Genomic DNA, 26,785 nt, shown 5'->3' with positions numbered 1-26,785 from the left:
TAAAGTGAAAAACCTGCTTCTTTTTTAAGTTAATCCGCTTTTCTCGAAGCTGTTCTCGAAGCATTTGTATGGAGACACTTTACTCGTATCTATATAATCTAAGGAGTGTTATCTCCTTAGATTATATTATATATATAACATTATGAAAAAAAATACAATAAAGTGAAAAACCTGCTTCTTTTTTAAGTTGACTAAAATGTAAGATTATATGTATATATATATATAATATTTCAGTACCTCTCTCAGCAAGCACCATGAAAATACGATATATTGGTTCCGTATAATTCTTATAAATGACTAAGATAACCTTATTGTGTGTTCAATGTTCCCCATGAGCGTTGTTGTCGAGATATTTTGGCAGCACAACATGAAATAGTGTATCAACGACTATTGTTACGAAATAGATAAGACCGTTGTAGCTTAGTGCTTAATACGTTAGTGGCAATAAGGTCGTGACTTCAATAAAAAAAAATCAACCTACTTAAAAAAACAAGGTTTTCAATTCGATTGTATAATTTTTTGACGCTTGTTAACTCAGACCTCCGTCAGTTATAAATCAATTTGGAAATTTCTTTCTTTTATATAAAAGGAAATATTGTTCAGATTGGTCTCATAAAAATTTTGTTAAAATCGATTCATTGGTTTGGTTTTTAAATCAATATAACTGTATTTTTTTTTGTTTAATAGAACTTGTTAACCCTTGCTTGTTCTTTGCATAATGGTGAAAATTTCCATCTTAACATTGAATGCCCAAAAATTATATAAAAGAACAAGTTAACTTAATTTGATCGTGTCTGGATACCTTTTTAATGTCCAATGCAGAAAAAAAGAAAACATAGCTGTCAAATTTATTTTTTAATCATTTTTCCTTTAATTTTGAACATGAGTTATATCACCTTGATTTATTTCACCAATATAGAAAAACATGAAAAGAAGGGTTAAATTTTTACTCTAAAGAAGGTTAAGGTAACTAGTAGTTAGATATTAATTATATATAAATTTATATTCGGCCAGATAGGAATTTAATGTGTGTCAATTAAATACAGAAATGGTTATTAAGTAAGGAATCATTACTTTATTTATATATATATATATATATATATATATATATATATATATATATATGTATATGTATATATGTATATATATAAAATAAACGAGAACACAGTAACGGCAAACTTGTAATCAATGATAATAGTGAAATAGGAAAGATAATGTTATTTTAAACTTTTCTTAAAGGAACCAATAGAGGGAGTATTTTGAATGTTCACGGGAAGTTTATTGGACAGCTGTGCAGCACGGAATGCAAATGAGTTACCCATAAAATGAGTTTTACAGCTGGGATAATGTATGTAAGGATAGAGATTTCTGGTACTCGATTCTCCTACTAAGCAAATGAAGCTATACAGGTACAACTTCGGATCAGTAATCGTAATTTGGTGAAAATTTTCAATCAAACAAATAAATATAAATGAATAACTTGCCAGCTTAAAGTAATCAAACTTTGCAAAGCTTTTAGTAAACACTATAATTCAAAACTTAATCATTATAAATTAGGAACTTAACTATAACTTGCAAAATCTTCAATAATTCAATTGAATACCGATAGTATAGTTGCTAATTTGTTTTGTAAAACTATTTTAATATTATGACAACTAATTAAATTAACTGACTAAATTATTGAAATTTGAGTGTAGCAACCGTTTTGTAAAGTATATATTAAATATTAAGGGTTCTGATATGTCTTAATTTGTTACTAATTTGTATAACTTGTTTTAAACACAATAATTTATTCATAGAACACATTACGTTGGGTTCCCGAGGGTTCTAACGTTATTGCGGGAGTTTGAAACCTCTCTAAACTATACTTTGTACAGATGGCGTAATGATTGATAAGTTATACATAGTTCCATTTCTATTGATTAATTTAGATGCTACCGAGACTTTGTTTTCATGGAATTTAAGTTAAAATTTACTTCTAATATAACCATCATATCGGCTGTTAACTCTCCTGTACTGAATATTGGCCTCCACTGTAAGAGAGGGAGGGGGCTTTGCAAATGCTTTCCACGCTTGGTAGGCGGGTTGGCGACCGAACTTAAGCTTCTGTGATATTTTAAGAGAGACGCTGCTCCCCATTCTTCAACCATTAAGTTCCCTTAGTCGCTTCTTACAACATTTATGGAAAGTCAGGAATTACCTATACCCATTCTATGCCGGGAAGCATCTATGCTTCTATTATAATGGGTTTCTAAACTGAATTCACCCGTGAAGCTGAACTTGTTAGTTGAGAAAACAAGGATTGAAAAAACAAGACAATTTTCCAGCCATTATTTACATAGGCAGTCGTTAAATTAATTTGAGAAGCTCAATATTTTATAGATTTTTTTTATAAAAAAGTCAATTATCCTGTTAGAAAAATTCTCTAAAAGGTTGCTAATAATTTTCAAATTCAAAATATATAAAAAATATTTACTAGGATTTGTAAACATCCAATATTCTTTTTTGTACTAATATATATTAAGAAAGTAGCCATTGGAGGCGTTACACTCATTTGTTACAAAGAAGCCTACACGCTATTTCCTTCTATATAAATATATATATATGTCTATTTTTATATTTTCAATGAATAACTATTATCGAGATAATGTTGATTTTCATTTGAATTAAAAGCTTACAGATGTATTATTAATGAGGCTTCTAAAGTACATACACGTAGGATATTATAAATAGATAATGGATTCTTAGTAATATTTTTATTTCATTGGATCAACTAATGGTAGGCAGGTATATTATTTCACTGTTTTTTTTGTAGTAAGGAACTTGAGTAGTTGTTATAAGTATTTAATAAAATAGTCGTGTGTTCCCGGCATAAACTGGGCCATCTTTTCCATGGGTGTCTAAAGAGCATCTCTTATTATACCCACAGGAATCGATGGCGTCGATTTTCATTGTTTTCTTAGTCTAATATTTTGTAATTGTTTGTATTTATAGTAAGTTTGCTATTGTAATCTTATGGAGGAAACAAAGGTTATCTATCTATTTATCTGTCTTTAGTCGTCGACTTGATGGTCGAAGGATGAATAGCAGTGTCCTTCTTAAAACATCACTGTAGCCTAACTGCGGTTGCCAACCCGCTTACCAAGCGTAGCAACTACTGGTAAAATTTTCCTAATAGGGGAAGGCCTATGTGCAGCAGTATACAGTTAAAGGTTGATATGGATGGATAGATTTAATAAAATGTACAGATCTAGGCTAGGCTTTAGATACTCTACGTGTCCCTTACCTAGTTAATAAATTAGAAGAATTTGGCATTAAATACCTATTCTATTTGTAATACTATCTATATATCTGACTTTTAAAACATAATGAATTTAAAGCGGCGTAATATTTATTGATAAGTTGTCAGTAGATTTTGGAGTTTCACAAGGCAGTAGTTTGGGACCTGCGAAACTTCTTTGTTCCATTAACTTTGTCATTTAATCCTGCAAACTATGTAGGGACCACGTAATAGATATGAAGATGATATTGTATTTAACATTTATCCAAAATATTAAGATGAAATTTAATATGACATTGATTTGACAAATGTTACTGAATACATAGAAAGAAAAACATATATTGTATTCTATAAAAATAATAAAAACGATAATCATTCTATTTATTTCTTTTAAATCGATAAATAAATTCGGACAATACTTGGCACACAGTATCCTGAATCAATACTTGTATAAACCAAAGATAGGTACAGGCTACTGATTGTAGACAATCAAAATTAGCCGTGTCAACGTTGAATCATTCTAATCTATCTATCAGGGGGGGAAAAGGATTATTAGCAATGGAGTTCGACATTGTTAGCAATATGCTCTATCAGGTCGACCTCCACGTGGTTCCCCCTGGAAACCATCGTGAACAACTCTTGTTGAATTCGTCACGATGGGCTATCTGACCTGCTTCATCCTCATCTATCATCCCTCATTGGTGCCCCGCCGGTGTATACTAATAGCGCGGGTGGGGTTACCATTCCATTATCACCCATTAAAAAAATCTATCTATCAAAATCGATTATCAAAATAATTATTATATCTAGATAGAAAAAACTTTAAAACAATGATAGGGATAATAATGGGCCATTACACATTAAACAAATATTTATACAGAATAGGAGCCACAAACAACCCTCTATGTTGAGGTTGTTTTGACGCCGAAGCCGATTCCAGGATTATGTGAGCAGTCGAAATGACTGCTCCTGGAATATGAAGTTGTGGCCCTTCAACGTTTAAAAATTCTTGGAACGGTGAGGTCGCTCCATGAGGCCTTCGAAAATCCTAGGAAGTTTCTGTGCTTCTGGGTGGAGCTGGGTTGACTAAACTAGCCATGACTCTACGCACAACGGCCTAAATGAGAGGCTAAGAGCAGAAAAGAGAATCGAACTTACATTACATTTCATTATTACCTATGTTTAATCCCAGTGGCGCATTTCCAAAGAAAACACGAAGACAACCTGAAGAAAAAAATACTCAGTTGATAATAACATTCCGATTTAGAATAAAATAAAGATGTTTTCTCTTATATACTAAAATAAAAAAAAAAAAACCTTATAATGGAAATAAATCCCGAAAAGGAGTTTCGTAATTAAAAACATGGATGGCCAATTGAATTTTTATATCTATATAAAATCTTGTGTAACTTTTAAATACTTGTCTCGAACCTAATACAAAGTAAATCCATTCAGCGTTCCAAGAGGCACGTAAAGCTTTTGATTCCGGCTTATCGGCTGATACTGGTTATCGCTTTGTATAGACGACACTAGCAAAATAGTTTAGTTTGAATTCGATTTAGAATATATTAGAAGATCCTTGTGTCACTCGTTTACTTTGGTACAATCCTCTTGTCTATTTTTAACCGATTACCTAAACGGCGTTCTCAATTCGTCGGATTTTTCTGCGACTAGGTTACGTAATTACGTTATCAATTCTGAACTGGTTTTATTTATTTATTTAACTCTTTATTGCACCTGATGTAGGAAAATATAGAATAACAAATAGAAAATTCAGTTAAAATACAGTAGTATTTACTTACTTATAGCTAGGGCAATCTCAAAAGATATAAGGCTGTCTTATAGCTAGGGTATAGCTATAAGACTGCCTTATATCTGATCTAACTGTTTAATTCCACAATACACATACATATATGTTGGCCATATAAATTAATCTTTACGAGGATGTATGGAGACTCCTGCCCTCTGGTGCGGACGCCGCGCAAGCACAGCGTGAATTTGACGCGGGAAACGAAACACCGACCTAAACGGCCATTTTTGAAATAGGTGCATGCAAATATCACAAATCTACAGTTTATTTGGGATGAGTTTAGGGATAATTTATTATTTTATTGTTTGTTTTCGTGTACACATTAATCGAGGAAAAATAGACAACGATAACGCGAATTACTAATGCCGTGAACCAGTGACCTAAATGTGAGATAAAGTGATGAAGTGATAAGGTGATGAAAGTCAAAATTCAAGCGAAATTTCTTTATGTAACACCGACCATCAAGAAACCTTAACATGCCCTTTTTGAAGAATGCCATATTGTAATCACTAGGAAAATGTTGAACTCTAGGAAAAGGCTAAACTAAATATCGTAAGGCGTAAAAGATTTCTCTCTACAGAATAAGTGTTTCTAAGATTCGTTGAGGATAACGACAGTTTGATTATCCTCAAATTTATTGATTGAAGTACCCTCAATATGATATTACGTTTATTTTTATCCTGTCATTCATAGAATTATTACTTTAATATGATTTTGGGCAGCCGTGTCTTAGGGTTCCTTTAATGGACTTCTTCTTCTTATTATTTTTAACTGATTTCAAAAAGAAGGCTTTCATGTCTTTTTTTTTAATTTTTACTACCTCATAACTCCCTCAGTTGTAAACCGATTTGGAAATTTATTTTTATCCGAAATTTTGAATGGAAAAGAACATATATATACCTATATGTGTTCTTTTTCATTCCAAATTTCAGATACTCAGAATATATATTTGATAGATTTGCTTTAATCGAAGTATGTCCAAATGAATGACCGTATGAATGACATAACAACATGCTTGTCAAGTACTGTTAACATTGAAAAAATTTCAATTTGACAGCACAATCCCCATATTAAGAAAAGTTTGAATTTGACACAAAAATCCCCATTAACAAAATGATCCGCCATTTATTGAATTTATTTGTTACAACAAATGTGAACCGCTCGACCGATTTTGTGCAAACTTCACATAAACCATCTACTAAATAGTCCGAACAAAGCCTAAACATTTGGTTTGGATAGGTGAGCCCGTTCTTGAGTTATAAAATTACAACTAAAAGTGGCATTAATATATATATATATATATATATGTATATATATATATATATACATATATATATATATATACATATATATATATATATATACACTCTTACTATATGTATGTATAACTATTATTTTTGCACCATATATGTTATACTTTATATACAAACCCTATAGACACTTTCTCCTTTCGGGTTCTCAAAGTTGACTGGAAGAAATAAGTCCGTTTAAAGGATAAGTCTGTCTGTGTTAATTTCTGTCTACCTGATATCTAAACTATAAGTTAATATACAAAAATACCTATATATAAATAAATACATAAATGCGGTTTTTTATAATATATATATATATTTCCCAATGACACAAACGGAGTTGCGAATAAAAACTAGTATCTGTATATAATATTATAAACATTAGAAATAATTGGTTTTTGCTTACATAAAAAACAGCAAGGGTTCGATCCAATTACTTTGGATCAAATATATATTAATTTCACATATAAAAATATGTGTATAATGAAAAAAAAAATCTATTATCGAATTAATATCGTGGAAAAGTTTCGGCTGTAATATATAGGTATATTAAACGTTTATTTATATTAGAAAAATATTGGGAAGGTAATTAAGTACGTGGATTGTAATTTAAATATTTTATTATTGTAATTTATATATTTTAAGTATTCAAACGATTTAACTGTTTGAGAATTTAGAGTTTTCCGTTTCAAATGTATTATTTAGTTAATGTATATCGTGAAGTACCTAATATATAAGTATTTAATGGCGCAATATCATATTGATATTTGACATTGTATTAGATTTTTTTTTAATGAGTGATAATGGAATGGTAACCCCGCCTGCGCTATTTGTATACACTGATGGGGCACCAGTGAGGGATGATAGGTGACGATGAAAGCAGGTCAGTTAGTCCATCGTGTAGAATACACCTGGAATTCAGCATGATGGTTTCTAGGTAGGACCACGTGGCGATGACCTAATAGGGTATATTGCTGGCAATAGGATATTTATAATATTTTCTGTTGATTCAGTACCGTGATTATATTACTATGAGAGTATAATGATTGACAAATGATTGAGTCAATTCAAAAAGTTTACTTTCTAAATTGGCTCTACCGGGAATCGAACCAGAAACTTATTTACGCAAAGAAATGAGCCTATCACCTCGCTACTGAACTCGTCTATTTTTTTATTTATGGGTGATAATGGAATGGTAACCCCACCCGCGCTATCGGTATACACCGGCGGGGCACCAGTGAAAGATGATAGGTGAAGATGAAGCAGGCCAGTTAGCCTATCGTGGCGAATTCAACAAGGATTGTTCACGATGGTTTCCAGGGGGAACCACGTGGAGGTCGATCTGATAGGGCATATTGCTAGCAATGGGGCTGTCAAACCCCATTGCTAACAATCCTTTTCCCCCCTGAAGTCGTCAATTGAATTTGTACACAGTCGCAAAAAATACCTTGAATTGAAAATCTTCTTTTTTTGAATGTTGATTAAATATGTATCAAGAGAGATCTAGGTTTAACCGTCTTTGTGCATTATTTATTTATTGATATTGGGGTAAGGAGATGTGAGTGGTAGATATTAGAGTTGGGTAATATATAGCGATATCTATATATTGTCATTGCAATATCTGTATCATGGATATAGATATTGCAATGTTTAATAGTTGCAGGTTTGTTTATTACCTTTTGGTGCCTTAAGCTTAACCAATCGCTATGAAATTTGGTATACAGGTATAATATAGAATGGAAAAGAGAATTATCCCGGTCAATAAAGATACTCTGGTCACGTAGATGAAGTTTTTTTATACAACTTAAATTGACAAACAAGCTGACAGTCCACCTGATGGAAAGTGGTAACCATCGCCTATAGACATGAGCAGTACCATGGACACAACAGAGTATTCTGTTTCGCCCATGATACACCCCATGCGTTGCCATTCCTGAGGACTCAGATGTTATTCATCTGTACCCTATATTTTTATTGCTCTATTTCACCATTCAAACCGAAACACAGCCAGAATTATTAATAATTTTGCCTATTAGGTACATAATAACGGAGCAACGGTATTGTTCCAATATCTATATATTGGGCTCCATTGGATACTGATGATGATGATGGAAAAAAGGTCATCACCTGTTGCGATACTGTCCGTCTGGTCGGATATCTATATTTCATTTCAATCAGGTTCTTTATGTTGACATTATATGTATATTTGATAATCAATATTTAATATATCCGTTACTGGACCAATATTTAGATATTGTAACTATATATTATGCTATAATACTCCACCCCTAGTGAGTAGGTATTGTCAGGACTCAGATGCGGGATTTGGTTGCTATTAGGGTTTCTTTTATTCATGAATATATTGAACCTAACGGGATGGCGAATACTCGTATGTTCTAAACCGTAAGATTATATGTGACTAGTTATTTATAAGTATAATCTAAGTATATAAGTTAATTATATCCCGCGGCTTCGCCCGTGTAATTTAGTATATACATACGTATCTATATATATAAAAATTAATGCCACTTTTCGTTGTAATTTTATAACTCAAGAACGGGCTCACCTATCCAAACCTAATGTTTAGGCTTTGTTCGGACTATTTAGTAGATGGTTTATGTGAAGTTTGCACAAAATCGGTCGAGCGGTTCTTCATTTATCACATTTTTTGTAACAAATGAATTCAATAAATGGCGGATCATTTTGTTAATGGGGATTTTTGTGTCAAATTCAAAATTTTTGAAGATGGGGATTGTGCTGTCAAATTGAAACTTTTTTCAGTGTTGACAGTACAAGCGTGTTGTTATGTCATTCATGCGGTCATTTCATTTTGGGCGTGCTTCGATTAAAGCAAATTGTCAGCGATAATTATTGCTTTGTGTTTATATTTTTAAATTTTAATATACTTTTAAAAATTTTTTATTATTTCATTTTATACGTAGCGAAGCACGTACCGAGCCGTTAGTATTATATATAAAAATAGAATATTACATAATATTAACTATTCCATTCAGAAGTATTTGCGTGAAAGAGTAACAAACACCTATCTATCATAAACACATATAGCCTCATAACCTTTCATTTTTATAACAGTAGACTAGCCTTTACCTGTGATTTCAAACGCATCAATTATGAAAATCATGGCATAAGAAAATAAATAAATTAGATGGCATTTAGAGGTATAACATACAACTGATTTTAAGTTAGAATTAAAAAAAAAACCGTATACAATTTGGTTTAGTAGTGTTTGCATGATGTTGAAATAAACATACAGACAGACAGATATAAAATCTACTAATGTATGTTTTGAGTCTATTTTTTTTATTGAAACTCATAAATTTTTTATTCTTTTATCAATTAAATCCATCTCCCTTCTACCTTTTTTAGTTCCATATTAATTTTGTGATAATTGAAGCAAAATCTAGTATTTTATGAAGCATCTACACGCGAACACAGCATCGCGTTCCAAATTGGAATATTTTAAATTAACTTGAAAATATTTGAATTTAGAATATCTACGAAGTTTCTCGTCGTTTATTTGTGTTTCCACAATTGAAATCGCTGTTTTCCAGCGGTGTAAACTGTTTATTTTCTTTTTATAAAATTTTTATTGTAAGTTCTCAAACCACCAGCTTGTATCGATGTCTTCCACAAAGTTTGTCGAAAGAGAAATCTTGCCGGGATAAGTTTTAAGTTCTTTATTTTTAGCGAACTTGGTCTCTAAAGTGAGGTAGGGTTGCCAACTTTAAAAATTAAGAAGCTGGCACAAGAAACTAATACTTCGTAGTGGTGTGCCTTAAATTTTAGATATTTATTGTCGAATTTTCTTTCCTAATATAATAATATGACGCAATCACAACTGTTTCGCGACAGAAATACGAATAGGACAGAGGTACATATGCAGGCGACTCTTGTACAAAGTCTCCCTCTGTCTACAAAATATCTTGTTGATTAACAATTCATTATATTTACGATTGAAATTGATTGAAGTGGATTGAAATCGTTATTTTTTGTTGTAGATTGTATGGAGTTCCTTAAAAAGGGTATATTAGGGGTTTTGTCAGAGTCAGCAGTGCGTACGTGACACCCTTAGTGGTACTGCTCATGTCTATAGGCGACGGTTATCACTTTCCATCAGGTGGACCGTCAGCTTGTTTGCCATTTTAAGTTGTATAAAAAAAATAGTGACAAAGATTTTTATCCTTACATTCATGTTTTTTTTAATAGATGATAATGAAATGGTAGCTCCGCCTGTGCTAACGCTAACGTGCTAATAAACTAAACACTGGCGGAGCATCAGTGAAGAATGATAAGTGAGAATGAAAAGGCAGGTCGTTTGCCCATTGTGATGAATGCACCTAGAATTCAGCACGATGTTTTCCAGGGAGGACCACATGGAGGTTGACCACACCTTACATTCATGTTAGGATAGGATGCAAGAGATGTATCTCTTGCATCCTCCTTTTTCATAATTTGTCTCATGTATGCATTCTGGTTCTGGAGTCTCATGACTCCTCCCTCAGATATAATTGACTAGTCCAGGTTTCCTTTTTAATAAATATTTTACTAGCTATATCCTGCGGTTTCGCCCGCGTGATTTAATACATAAAGTATCCTATGTGCTAAGTTAGTATGTAATCCAGCCTTGTACCAAATTTTATTCTGATTCGTACAGTAGTTTTTGTGTGAAAAAGTAACAAACATTCATCTATTCATCCTTATAAACTTTCGCATTTATAATTAGTTTTTTTTTTATACAACCTACAATGGCAAACAAGCTGACGGCCCACCTGATGGAAAGTGGTAACCGTCGCCTATAGACATGAGCAGTACCATCGACATAACAGAGTATACTGTTTCACCCATGATACCCCCATGCGTTGCCATTTCTGAGGACTTAGGTGTTATTCCTCTGTACCCAGTAAATTCACGCCATATCCCACCCTTCAAACCGAAACACAACTATGCAAGTTAGATAATAGAATTTAGTTCGAGGCAAATTTAAATCTACATAGCTCGAACCAACAACTGATGGGGAAGAAAGGTTCTAGAGTGGCCACCCCGTATGGGCAAACACAATGTATGACGACTTCCCCACTAGATGGAGCGATGACTTCAAATGTCAATGTCAAAAAGTTGATGGACGCAGGTTACTTGGGACCGTTCCTCATGGCAGTCTATGAGATGAGACCTATGTTAAACAGTGGACAATTGATGGTTGATGATGATGATGATGATGATGATGAAAGCTAAAGCATATAAATAATATAATAAGTAAGAGATTGCTTTAAGCGATAAGGTCGCCTTTTGTTTATGCACATTCTGTATAAATACTCCTTGTATATATCTCTACTGTGCGCAATAAAGAGTTTATTATTATTATTATAATACAATACTATACTAGTTAAATTTTTTCCACAGAATGACGTCACAGCGAATTTAATTAAAAACATGAATAGACGGAAGGATAAAAACTGTTTCCTTTATAAACAAGGCGAGTAAAAGGCCGACGAGATTAGTTTAAGCCATTAAAAACTCACAGCCAACGAAGTGAAATAAACTAAATAGGACAGTAAGCTTCAAAAGACTTGAGATATTACTTAATAGATTTTATTTAAGTGAAAAAATATCTGTACAAAAACAAAGTACAAAAGTCGTTTGCTTGAGTACCTCTGTCCCATTCGTGTTTCTACCGTGAAGCAGTTGTGTTTGCATGGCTGTGTTTCGGTTTGAAGTGAATTGGCGTGAATTTACAGGGTACAGAGTAATAACACCTGAGTCCTCAGGAATGGCAACGCATGGGGGGTATCATGGGCGAAACAGTATACTCTGTTATGTCCATGGCACTGCTCATGTCTATAGGCGACGGTTACCATTTTCGATCAGGTGGGCCGTAAGCTTGTTTGCCATTCTAAGTTGTATATAAAAAAAGTTACATAAACATCTTAGCTTATATAGATAGAACATCGATTCTCAAAAACGGCTTAACTTCATGTCCGCTAATTGTCAAATTAGCTGACTCTTTTTTATCCATGTTCCATATACTTACGACCACACCTTGACATATCTATTTTTAATTATTGAATAAATAAATTGAGTATTGACGTATTAAAAAGATGTAAATATTATAAAACAAAATAAATATAGAAGTTATAATGGAAACACTCATAACTATTTATGACGTAAATTTGTACTATCACGCACTTTTCTCGAAGAATTTGTATGGAGACACTCTATCTATATAATCTAAGATAAATATATAGTAATCCGCCATTTTGTGGCTGCAAGTCTTAAAATGATGGCATTTATTTTATCGTTACCTAATCTTCAAGCTGTTTCATTTAATATCCACATTAAAAGGGTTCGTCCGCCATCTTGCGGCGACGGCCATTTTGAAAATATATTACAATATTGAGTACTGCATATTGTATTGTAACAATTACTAAAAATGTATACAAAATTACACCACAAAATCGACGGGGAGGTTCTTTTTCTAATTCATCTTGCAAGATTTGACCTAGACAGACATGTGTATGGTGAACAAACACATTACAAGAACAAATAAAAGCTTGTGAAAGTAATAAACTGCGTCATCTCATTCCGTTTTCATTTTTTCGTTTATGAATGAAAAGAATGTGCCTAATAAATATTTTGATGTTAAAGAACATTATTTGAAAAAGGAATGTACCATGCTCCTTTTTCAAATAATCGAATAAAATACTCGGATGAACGATGAGATATTTCGTGGACATATTACGAAAATATTTGAATTTAGAACGTGGAATAGCGCAACAAGTTAGTATTTTGCTCGGCAACGGAAAATGGCAGCTTCAATTGCATTATACTTAACTAGTGGCCCGTCCCGGCTTCGCACGGATAAATATTTTTGCTAAGCGTGACAATTACTGGCAAAACTCCTTATGGGATGGGGATGCATGTGTTCAGCAGTGGATAGTTAACGGCTGATATGATAATAATGAACCCAACTTGTGGTATTGGTATGCCCTGACAGAACACCAGTGAGGGATGGTGGGTGAGGATTAAAAAAAAGGCCAGTTATCTTTTCGTCCTGAATTCACCTGGAATTAAGCATGATGGTTTCCCGAGAGGACTACGAGCAGATCGGCCTGACATATTGCTAACAATGGGACTCTATGTTACTGGTATACAATGACGAAGCACCAGTGGAGGATGAACAATGAGTATGAAGTCGGGCCAGTTGTGTCAATCAGCGAGTTCATTAGAAACAAATCGCGATAGTATCTTAAAGTACCGCGTGGATATCTACCCAGTGTACATTCTCAGCAATGGGGACTGGTGTCCCCATTCCTAAAAACACCCTTCCCCCGATCGTTGGTTATTGGAATTTTGCTGTTTCCCCAAATAATGTAATGTATATTTTGTTTAATGGTAGATACAATAAACATGTGTCTACTCGTGCGGAAATACGTTGCTTCGTAATAATTACCCGTAGATACTTATCTCAATTCCATATTGAAATAATAATTTATATATGTACGTCTCTACATATGTAGTATAAAACAATGTCCCTTCCCGCTGTCTGTACGCTTTTTTTTTAATGGGTAATAATGGTATGGTAACCCCGCCTGCGCTATCGGTATACACTGGCGGGGCACCAGTGTGAGATGACAGATGAAGATGAAAGTAGGTCAGTTAGCCCATCCTGACAAATTAAACTAGAATTAGTCACGATGGTTTCCAGGGGGAACCACGTAGAGGTCGATCTGACAGGGTATATTGCTAGTAATAGGGCTATTTGACCCCATTACTAACAATCCCTTTCCCCCCGCTGTCTGTACGCTTAGATCTTTGAAACTACACGACGGATTTTAATGCGGTTTACATGGAGTTACATCAATAGATAGAGTAATTCAATAGTATGAGATATACCCATAATTTAATGTCGTTTTATTTATTTATTTATTCACAGAAAAAACCAGGGCTACACTAGAGCAAATAGGTACAGTTTAAGATACAAACTAAGCCACTAATAGGTTTTCACAAGTAGCAACAGTATAGATAAAAGGCGCTGTACACAAAGGTCATGGAATGAGCTCCCTGCCGAGGTTTTCCCAAGAGACTACAACATGGGGTTCTTCAAAAGGGGGGTAAAGAGGTTTCTTCAGGGTCGGCAACGCGCGCGTAATACCTCCGCTATTGCAGGCGTTCATAGGTTACGGTAACCGTTTACCATCAGGTGGCCCGTATGCTTGTTTGCCACCTCAGTGGTATAAAAAAAATCAACAAAAATAGGAGTTAACAAATAAAAAATTCGAACGAACAAGAGGAATGAAAAAATATGGCCTTCATATCCATACGACAGTTATTCAAATTGACTATGAATCAAAAAATTGCTTACTCAGTTGGTCTCTCGCTGTTATTTTCGAAAATAGATCGATATTATGAGCTCTAGAAAGAGTATTAAAGTTGTTGCTAACTCTAGCTAGCTTCTGTGTTAATTTCGATTATATGAAACTCGATTGCTTGGGTACCTCTGTCCCATTCGTGTTTCAACCGTGAAGCAGTTGTGTTTGCATGGCTGTGTTTCGGTTTGAAAGGTGGGATATGGCGTGAATTTACTGGGTACAGAGGAATAACACCCGAGTCCTCAGGAATGGCAACGCATGGAGGGTATCATGGGCGAAACTGTATACTCTGTTCTGGTACTGCTCATGTTTATAGGCGATGGTTACCACTTTCCATCAGGTAGGCCGTCAGTTTGTTTGCCATTCTAAGTTGTATAAAAAAAGAAGCTAACTTGAAATTTGATGAATGTTTTATCTTATGTTTTATGCTATCTAAAAGTGTTCCCTTTTCCGCGACATATTTCACCAACTTTTACCATCGTACCGCTCGCCATCAGCAGGGAATCTATCCTCATACCTTACAACTAGAATGGTCACGTACAGTGCGGTTTCAGAGGAGCTTCCTCCCACGAACATTCAGGTTGTGGAATGATCTACCTGCTGATCCTTTCTTTAGTGACTACAGCTTGGGGTTCTTAAAAAAGGGCGTATTAATGTCTCTTAAGGGTCAGTAACGCGCGTGACATGCCTACTGTTACAGGTATCAATATGCTGCGGCAACTCCGTTTACCATTAGACAGGCCGCATGCTTGTTTGCCACTATCATCACCATCCTCATTTTAGCCATTATACATCCACTGTTGGACATAGGCCTTCCCCAGAGACTGCTATAACCCTTTCAGACCCAAGATACTTTTTCTTTCAGATTAAATGTATTTTCGTATTTTGGAGCCAAGCCATCTTGCCGGCACGCACGAGACTACTGCACCACCTAACCGCTAAAATGATTTCTTATTGACTGTTTTATTTTTATTTTAGTGGGTGATAATGTAATGGTAACCCCACCCGCGCTATCGGTATACACCGGCGGGGCACCAGTGAAGGATAATAGGTGAAGATGAAGCAGGTCAGTTAGCCCATCGTGACGAATTCCACTAGAATTATTCACAATGGTTTCCAGGGGGAACCACGTGGAGGTCGACCTAATAGGGTATATTGCTAGCAATGGGGCTGTCAAACACTATTGCTAACAATCCCTTTCCCCCCATTGGCTGGTTTAGAATCACACTATCATGTTGAAATGAATTGCGCGCGGTTTTAGAATTTTTTAAAGTTACAACTCACGCCCGTATCGTTCAGGTCTGAAAGGGATAAAGATGTCTACCATAGTAGTATAAAAAACAAATTAAATGCACGCGTTCAAAGTCGCGAGCAAATGCTAGTATACCGTATACATATTAGGAAAGTATACACACAAATTCTACGTTAATTATATGAACCGCTTCAATTATTAATGGGATGAGTATTAATTATAATTTCCAATATATACAAGGAGGTTGTTTGTTTAATGTTATGGTTTATTTTCGGTTCAAAGGATTTGTTCGTGTTTTATACAAAATTGTGTTGAGGTTTTATAAAATTAATGCTTATTTCTAAATTGTTTTGTACCAGTAAACTATCGTGGTTGATGCCCGGTAAATAAATCATCATGGGCCAACTGATCTGCTTCCATATTCATCTATCATCTTTCATTGGAGCCTTTTTTTATGGATGATAATGGAATGGTAACCCCACCCGCGCTATCGGTATACACCGGCTGGGCACCAGGTGATAGGTGAGGATGAAGCAGGTCAGTTAGTCCATCGCGACGAATTCAACAAGAATTGTTCACAATGGTTTCCAGAGGGAACTATGTGGAGGTCGACCTGATCGAGCAATAATAGGTGAGAATGAAAAAGCAGGTCAGTTAGCCCACCGCGATAAATATTCCTGGAATTTGACACGATGGTTTCCAGTGGGACCACGTGGAAGTCGACCTGACAGGGTATATTGTTAGCAATGGGACTGGTAGTCCTCTTCACTAACAATGCCTTCTCCTCCCAAAAGGAGGGGGTAGCCTATTATATGGCGGGACTACACGGCATAGAGTAGACATCTTTTTTTTTATTAGCATGTTTATATATTTTTTTTTATTTAAGATGCTTATCATAAACGTCTTGTTTCTATTGTTTCAGAACCAGAGAGTCTACAAGTTTGTTACCACAATCACAACGCTATAAAAGGCGAGTATACAGTTTGTACCTTTTATATGGATACGTGTGTTATAATTAAAGTTAGTTGATTGAGTAACTGAGTGATTGATTGATTGATTGGTTGATTGGTTGAGTGATTGATTGATTAAATGATTAGAACTATTTCGTTTATTTCCGCTACCGTTAGTAATGCGATCGCCAACTCAGTGATCCGCAATAGCAACCGTCGTCAGAGGCTGCGGATTACTTTTTATTTTTTATTTATTTTTTTCTTTTAAAACCAATGCACCCACACCGAGAAGCCGCAATTTATTTTTTTATTTCGGCGCGCGTTTCGCGTCTCTAATATTATGTCAAAGCTTAAAAATATACCGAACTCAAAGCTAACGAATGAGGCCTTCATTTCAACTACGTAGATAATTTAAAAAGTCCTTTCCAAGCGGACTTTTACATCAAAATAGCTATTTCTTAAATGTCAACTCGATGTGTAATGAATTAGCTTGCGCTATTATTATCTCAATATTTAAATTAAGAACCTAATTATATTGCTTGAAGGTTGTTTTTTATTACAACTTACAGTGGTAAACAAGTGGTTACCGTCGCCTATAAATATGAGTTGCCATTACCAAAATATTGTGGTTTCGGAACGTAATTATTTTAAGGAATAACGGTATGGTAATCTACGCTAAAGACAAGCTGGCGAGGCACCAGTGAAAGGTATATATGTATATTTATTTATTTATTTATTCTTTATTGCACAATATTTTTTTGTACAAATGGCGAGCTTAATGCCATATGGCATTCTCTACCAGTTAACCATTGGGTAAAAACAGAAAGTATATGTAGTGTATGAGGATGAAAGCAGGTCGGTGGTCCTAGTCAAGAACCATAATGATCTATACCGTAATTTCCCAGAGATATCCCACGCATTTCCGTGTGGTCCCGGCATAGAATAAGCCACTCCTTCCTTTCCCGTGGGTGTCGAAAGAGGTGACTAAGGGAGGGTATATTTTTTTGATGGGTGAAAATGGAATGGTAATCGCCTGCGCTAACGGGATACGCTGGCGGAGCACCAGTGAAAGGTGATCGATGAGAATGAAAACAGGCCAGTTAGCCCATCATAATGAATTCATCACGAATTAATCTTGATAGTTTCCAGGTGGAACCGCGAGGAGGTCGACCTGGTTGGGTATATTGTTAGCTATGGGATTCACAGTCTCCATTACTAACAATCTCTTTCCCCCCGACTAAGGGAGGGTTGGGCAGCAGTATATTTCTTAGAACATCTCTAAAGCCTATTTGCGGTTGCCAATACGCCTGGCAAGCGTAGCAATTACGGGCAAACCCCCCCAAGGGAGAGGCTTATCTTCAGCAGTGGACAGTTAAAAGCTAATATAATGATGACGATCCCACCCTTTAAACTGATAATATGAATATAGCCGTGTAACTTTGGGGGGAAAGGGATTGTTAGTAATGGAGACTGAGAATCCCACTGCTGGCAATATACCCAACCATGTTTAATTCCTCAGGTCGATCATGGTTAATTCCTGATAAATTCATCATGATGGGCTAACTGGCCTGTTTTCATTCTCATCGATCACCCTTCACTGGTGCTCCGCCAGCGTATTCCGTTAGCGCAGGTGGGGTTGTCATACCATTTTCACCCATCAAAAAAAATACAGTCGTGTATGTACATAGTACATAGTTGTTGCGTGGTCCCCGCATAGAATAGGTCATCCCCTTTTTCTCGTGGGTGTTGTAAGAGGTGATTAAAGTAGTTTAAACTTCGAGGGATGGACAGACGCATCTCTCTTAAAACATCACTCTGCCTAACTGCGATTGGCAATCCGCCTGCTAAGGGTGGCAAATACTGGCCGCACCAGGTGACACCTATGTTCAACAGTGGACAGTTAATGTCTGATATGATGATGACGACGTACATAGTGCTGCTTAACCTCAGACACATAAGCAGGACAGAGGTGCAGACACAAGCTGATAAATTTTGTACAAAGATCCTCCGGTAAGACTTTGTAGATACCTGTTTTTCTGCATTTAACACAGCAAACAATCTTGGTATGTATTTTTTTTTGTTTGGCAACACTATTTGTAAAGCCTATTAATTACAAATGAATAGAGAAAATCGGTTCGTTGTAAATTGGAGACGTACTCGTCTAAAATAGTTGCACAGAAAATTAGGCGAATTGAATCAGACGAATTCTGTTCAAAAAGAATATCAATATGGATGTGTATTATAAATAAACCTTTGGCTGATATAAATATATTAGAGTAAAATTTTCAAATTTATAGAATTGGTTGCATAGACGCTGACGCAAAGCGCTAAACGCTCCCTAAAGAAGACTTCCAGATGAAGTCGAAACAAATGTCGGAACAAAAAAACACAGTTCATTAATCTCCCGTATTTATATAGATATTGAATAAAAATAAACATGATCTTTAAAAATAATATAGTTGCATAGATTTTATACCAACATTTTTTTTTATTTAAATTGACGCATACCTGGCAACATTCGCAAGTGGACGTGTCCACACACGTTCCCTTCGTGACGGTTGCCGCAATATGTGATCTGGAAATTGTATTTAGGCACTCAATTCAAATTCAGTTGGCAGCATTGACATGCGGTGATTCGAAAGCATGACTTGCGGTGACGCATAATAAAACGGCACACTGCTACCAACCGTAAGACATTATGTTTTAATCGACTTTCTTCTGAATGTTAACTTTCACTTCTTTATTAAAAAAAAAAAAAACTAAAATTTCCTACAAACCTATTTTAATTATACTGTTTTGTCACTTTCATTCAAACTTCCGATTAAATGAAACTTTAATGGTATTATTTAATGGTCGAGTGATGGGCAGTAACGACTCTCTTAAAACTTAACAAAAGGCTAATAGCGGTTGCCAATTCGTCTGCCAAATGCGACAACTACTGACAAAACCCCCTTTATGTGGGAGGCCTATGTTCAGCAATATAGCTGATATGATGTATTCATGCTTTGATGGGCAAAAAATTGATACTCTGGGTTACTTTATTGCAATCTATTCTTTTTTAAGTAATATACAGATTATGTTATTCATTGATAATGTAGCTTCTAATTTGCAAACAATAAATACTTCGATGTCATTTAGTATACATTAAAGGGAACAATTTTATTTCTTCTATCTAATTTCCACAAAGCGTTTCTCTAATTAAACGAGTAAGTGCCGTCATCCTTTCAGGCCTTATAGCTCTGATTCTTCCATTATGCGAACGCATATTTCTGTGTGTCCTTACATACAAACGGGGCATTTTCCCCACCACCCTGCATAATGCTGCCGAGTTCGCATTCCTGTTTCGTTTATACGAATACAAAGGTCAGGGTTGCCATATTTCGATTTTCCATTTTTTATACAAATATAAATGGATTAGGGGGGAAAGGTATTGTTAGTGATGGAGACAGAATTGCATTGCTAGCAATATATCCAACCAGGTCGACCTCCTCGCGGTTCCCCTTGGAAACTATCACACACTAATTCCAGATGAATTCATCATGATGGGCTAACTTGCCTGTTTTCATCCTCATCAATCACCCTTCACTGGTGCCCCGCCAGCGTATCCCATTAGCGCAGGCGGGGATACCATACCATTTTCACCCATCAAAAAAAAATATATAAATTAATCAATATTCATACGATTTCGATCACTTTTCATCATCTTGTCACAAAATTGTGTCGGTTTTCACTGCCTACTTTTTTTTACTAGGCAACCATTATATAAAAGGGGGAGAAGGAGTTGTTAGTAATAGGAATTAACAATCCTATTGCTAGCAATATACACTATCAACCTCCACGCGATTCCTTCTGGAAATTATCGTGATTGATTTATTGTTAAATTCATCATAATGGGCCAACTGACCTATTTTCATCCTCACTTGTCATCCCTCACTGGTGCCCCGCCAGTGCATACCTATAGCACAGGCAGGGTTACCATTTCATTAATATCTACTACAAAAACCCACTATATTTGTATGTTGCTACCTTAAAAAAACGTAAGAAGTGAGTTGTAAACTTACTTCTTACTCTTCATGATGGTACATTCATCGGTGTATTCTATTGAATTTATATATTGCTATACGGTTTAACAATATCATAATTTAGGATTGTTTTACAAAAAAATCTGACTTCAAATGTGGCAAAAAAATTACACAAAGAAAATATTTTTTACTCAAACTTGAAAAAAAAAATACCTGGCAACACTGACAATAGTTCCTGTTTTGTATTTAGTACGCTTCAAGAAAAAGTAGGGGTTCCTGCTTTTAATCATCTAAACATGGAATGACTAGTTTTTGTCACAACTTCGCCCATGTATATAAAAATGGGTATGTCAGCCGTTAACTGTCCACTGCTGATCATAGGCCTTCCCTATAAACATGGTTCTGGTAGTAGTTGCTACATTTGGCAGGTGGTTGGGCAACTGCAGTTAAGATTTTAATAATATTTTCTGATCATAGGCCTTCCCCATAAAGGTGGTTTTGACAGTAGTTGCCACGCTTGGCAGGCGGTTTTACAACTGCAGTTAAGATTTTAAGTTCTCTTAGTCGCTTACCATGACACCCACGAGAAATAAAGGGATGGGAAAGTCCCATTCTATGCCGAGACCACTCGACACGCCTTGTATACTATACCATAACATATGAATATCACATACAATTAAAAATAAAAACAAACGGAAGCCAATGAACTCGCATCGCAGTATCGAAGCGGCATAACAAGTGACGCACGCGGAGCTGCCTACCATTCCTTCAGCGCGCATCGCTTGTCCCTCCGCTCTAATAATCTCGTATTACCGGCACGCATCTAGCGAGAAATTGATACCGTTTTAAAGCGACATCCAAAAGGAGGAATTTCTTAATTCCCCCGTATTTTTTATGTACGAATACTTCGTTATAATATGTGATTTTGTTTTATACAACTTAGAATGGCAAAGAAGCTGACGGCCCATCTGATGGAAAGTACCATGGACATAACAGAGTATACTGTTTCGCCCATGATACCCCCAATGCGTTGCCATTCCTGAGGACTCAGGTGTTATTTCTCTGTACCCAGTAAATTTACGCCATATCCTACTCTTCAAACCGAAACACAGCCATGCAAACACAACTGCTTCACGGTAGAAACACGAATGGGACAGAGGTACCAAAGCAATCGACTTTTGTACAGTCTCCCTATATCTTTGTCAATTCTGTATCAAATCTAATAATTATCTTTATATATATATATATATATATATATATAGGGAATAAATAAGACAATTAATAAATATAACGATACAATTGTATAAGTACAGCAAGGCGGTCTTATTGCTGAGAGCTATCTTTTCAAGACAACCTTAGGGTGATGGACTAATTGTTGTACAAGTAGGTATTATATAATTAAGAAAATTAATAGAATAAAACATTAAGGAAAAAAAAAAAAAATATATATATATATATATATATATATATATATATATATATATATATATATATATATATATATATATATATATATATATATAAGTATTAAGTATATATAAATATAATAGTATAATAATAAAGTGTTTAACTATATTATTAACTATAGAAATAATACATTTAACCGTTTTATCACAGCACAATTTTACTATACTACCTCACAGACTTTACCATTTTATATCGATCCATACAATTTGCCTTTTCGTTTTCATTCCTTTCTCTTTTTATTCTTCTGTAAAATTCACTAAATTACTTTTAATACAATCTGTCTTTTCTCTGTCGGTATATATCTTGCCTTTCTTGCTGCATTGACATTTCCCTCTACTCAATAAGCGACGTCTGATTACCTCTATACCGAAACGAAATTAATATTTTCCGTTATTAGTTTTTACCCGATTACCAATAAAAGGAGGGTATGCCTGGAGAGTATTGGTTCCTGCTGTGAAACAGCTGTGTTTTTATGGCTGTTTCGATTTGAAGGGTGAGATATGACGGTCAAATTATAGGGTAGGAAGGACTCAGTTCTCAGGAGGTATCATAGGAATTATAGTACCAAAAATACTCCACTTTTTGCAGTTCCAACCAGCCATACCAATTACTCTCAGAACTCAATAGTTTGTCGTCTAATGAATTCATATAATAAACTTTTTTCAACAGTGGATTTATTCCACCTTAGTAGATATAAATTCAGGACTGTGATAATGGATGAGATAATATCATAATTACCTATGTTGCATATATTTACATGTACGTATATACACTACATATTTACATTTATTTATATCACACTACACATACACCCACGCATATATTTATACCTCTTTACAATTGGTGACCATGAATTTGTATTATTTAATCATTGCTGTCAATATCTGAACTTTAGCAACATGGATTTTAATTATTTTATATATCAATTAACCTAACTTTATGGACACTCATTATTATATATGGTTTCTTTCATACATGTGCTTATATTACTTGCATACATCGATTCTAACTTGCCTACCTGGCAATGTAAGTTATTTTTGAAGAGCTGTGGATTTTTGTATAAAATAAAATAAAAAAAGTAAAAAAAAATTATAATGTAATAACTACCAGTTTAATTTACGTGTAATAAGATCGAGAAAGCTCGATTAGTTTCGGAATCAATTCGTGATCCTTAGTCATGAACAGCTATGACGCGAGCACGAACCTGACTGTGTGCAAAGCTTGGACGGCTGAGCGCAAGCTGTAGGCGCCTGCAGCATTGTCATAGATACAATATTCATGTGTAAGTAATAATTACCACTTTTCATTAAAGGAATCTTTTAATCAAAGCAAAGGACCTTTTTTCAAATTACTGCGCCTTACTGTCCGACTCGAACCACTGAAACTGCGTAGAGATATTACATCTCTGTGCATCTTCTGCCGAATTTATCATAGGGAGTGCTCTGAGGAATTGTTCGGATTGATACCTGCTGCTGATTTTCACCACTGTACAACCTGCTATGAACTAAAGTTTCATCCCAAAAGTCTGGACGAGTGGCCGTCTTCTACCGGCAGCACACCTGCAATGCCGCTGGTGTTATGGGTGATCATGGGTGGCGGTAATCACTTACTATCAGGTGAGCCGTATGCTCGTTTGCCCCTGTGTTGTAAAAAAAGGCACTTTCTTCCACGCACAACCCACTCTTTAGAATCAACTTCCAGCGCAGTATTTCCAAACCGATACGATATCATAACCTTCAAGAAAAGAGCATATTCCTTTTTAAAAGACCGGCAGCACACCTGCAATGCCGTTGTGGTGAGGCTGATCATGGACGGCGGTAGTAACTTACCATCAGATGAGTCGCATGTTCGTTTGCCCACTGTGTTGTAAAAAAAAAATTATATAAAATACATAATATAATATCGTGTTCTATACAAAAACCTGCTTCAATTGTAGCTAAAAATCAGTTATTTTGATTACAAAACTAAATTGCTGAACCGATTTTCATAAAATTTCTATAGGACTAATCTGTAAGCATATAAATTTTTTATACCACTGAGGTGGAAAAACAAGTATACGGCCCACCTGATGATAAGTGGTTTCTGAAGCCTATGAACGCCTGCAATACCAAGGGTATTACGCGCTCGTTGCCGACCCTGAAGAAAGTTCTTTTGAAGAACCCCCCTTTTGAAGAACCCCATACCCCAAGTATATACATTCAGGTAAAAGCGCTGTACAGCTGTTCACAATGCGCTGGGACACTTACAGCATCAGCTGAGCCGGTTCTTTTGCCGAGTATGGGACACTTTTTGTATATGTTATTTATATTTTATATTGTAATTGTATGGTAATAAATGTTTCTATTCTATTCTATTCTAAAAAAATAATTCATCAAATCGGTCTACAACTGACCGTGTTATGACGTAATAAACATTAAAAAATACAACCCAATTGAGCAGCTCTTTCTTTTTGAAGACGGTTTGATGGATCTTTAAACGATTTAACAAGTAAAGGGTCTCTTAATTTGTTTAATTTTTTTTTTCGATTATGTAAGAAGATTACGTCGCTAATTCTGAATTTGAAAATTTCGATTTAATTTATTTGCAACCAATAAGGTTTATTCTCGTATTGTTCTCGGAAAAGTTCTGATGATTGAAGCCGCTGTTCTTTTTTTAAATAAATTTAAACCCGTTTGACTACAATCTCACCTGATTCTTAATAATAATAAGGCGTAACTCTCATATTGTTCTCGGAAAAGTTCTGATGATTGAAGCCGCTGTTCTTTTTTTAAATAAATTTAAACCCGTTTGACTACAATCTCACCTGATTCTTAATAATAATAAGGCGTAACTCTCATATTGTTCTCGGAACAGTTCTGATGATTGAAGCCCCTGTTCTTTTTTTAAATAAATTTAAACCCGTTTGACTACAATCTCACCTGATTCTTAATAATAATAAGGCGTAACTCTCATATTGTTCTCGGAAAAGTTCTGATGATTGAAGCCGCTGTTCTTTTTTTAAATAAATTTAAACCCGTTTGACTACAATCTCACCTGATTCTTAATAATAAAAAGGTGTAACTCTCAAACTTAAATAATGCCTATTCACTCTAGCCTTGAAAGATCCCTTAATTTTTTTTATGCAAATTTGAATGGCAAATAAACTGACGGCCCACCTGTAGATAGATAGATACTCTTTATTGTTTCCTCCAAAAGATTTCTTTTTTGATGGGTGAAAATGGTATGGTAATCCCGCCTGCTAACGGGATACGCTGGCAGAGCACCAGTGAAGGGTGATAGATGAGAATGAAAACAGGCCAGTTAGCCCATCATGATGAATTTATCAGGAATTAACCATGATAGTTTCCAGGGGGAACCGCGAGGAGCTCAACCTGGTTAGGTATATTGCTAGCAATAGGATTGTCAGTCTTCATTACTAACAATCCCTTTCCCCCTCCTCCAAAAGATTACAATAGTAAACTTATTATAGATACAAAAAATTACAAGAAATGTTCACACTGAGAAAACAATGGACGAACTTATCGCTAAAAGCGAAGTCTTCCAGGTATGTATGATGTATGTATGATGATAATAATAATCTATACATATAAATAAAATTGGAGTGTCTGTTTGTAGTATTGAAATAACCGTTTTTTACTACATGTACCTATATGAATATATATACGGTATATGTACCGTATATATATATGTATGCACCGTATATGTATGCACCTAAATAACATTTTTTACAATTTTTGTCTGTCTGTCTGTTTGTTCCGGCTAATCTCTGAAATGGCTGGACCGATTTTGACGGGACTTTTATTGGCAGGTAGCTGATGTAATAAGCAATAACATAGGCTACGTTTATTTTAGAAAAAATATCTTTTATTTTAGAAAAATAAAGTAATTTTGCAGTGTCCAAGTATTGTCCAGTACCGAGCGCTGTTAGGCGGAACGAAGTTCGCCGTGTCAGCTAGTAATATATAATTTTTATTCAATTTTATTCAAAAATTATATTTATTTAACTTATATATGTATAACTTATATAAGCATTTTTAATGTCTTTTTTTATAAACCACTGAAATTGCATCCCAAAAGTGGGTCTTTTGGGATGCAATTTCAACTGAGAAGAACGGGAAGATAGAAAGTGGTAACCGTCGCCTATAGATATGAACATTACCATGTACATATCACAGTACACTGTGTCGCCCCTAATACTTAATAGGATGATAAGACCGTGATAATAATAATGATCCCTAATAGGGATCGATTTTTCATTAGATAGATAGTAGATCGTCGATCCCCAAAATCAGTTTTCGTTTATTTCGACTCCTGGGAAACCGATT

The 26,785-nt window shown here is 35.0% G+C and overlaps 1 protein-coding gene across 1 annotated transcript in view; it reads left to right on the top strand.

Annotated features, from left to right (window-relative positions):
• Positions 1 to 26,785, top strand: part of LOC113514821 (sex peptide receptor) — a 386,799-nt gene that overhangs the window by 47,388 nt on the left and 312,626 nt on the right. The window contains exon 3 of the mRNA XM_052891839.1: positions 16,944 to 16,991. The gene's annotated coding sequence lies outside the window, so the exon portion shown is untranslated. The remainder of the gene's footprint in view (positions 1 to 16,943; positions 16,992 to 26,785) is intronic.

This window comes from Galleria mellonella, unplaced genomic scaffold, assembly GCF_026898425.1.
Source record: "Galleria mellonella isolate WM207_F2 unplaced genomic scaffold, CSIRO_AGI_GalMel_v1 utg146, whole genome shotgun sequence".
Classification (NCBI taxonomy): domain Eukaryota; kingdom Metazoa; phylum Arthropoda; class Insecta; order Lepidoptera; family Pyralidae; genus Galleria; species Galleria mellonella.
Note: the sequence above shows the minus strand (reverse complement) of the source record. Positions and strands in the feature narration are given on the sequence as shown.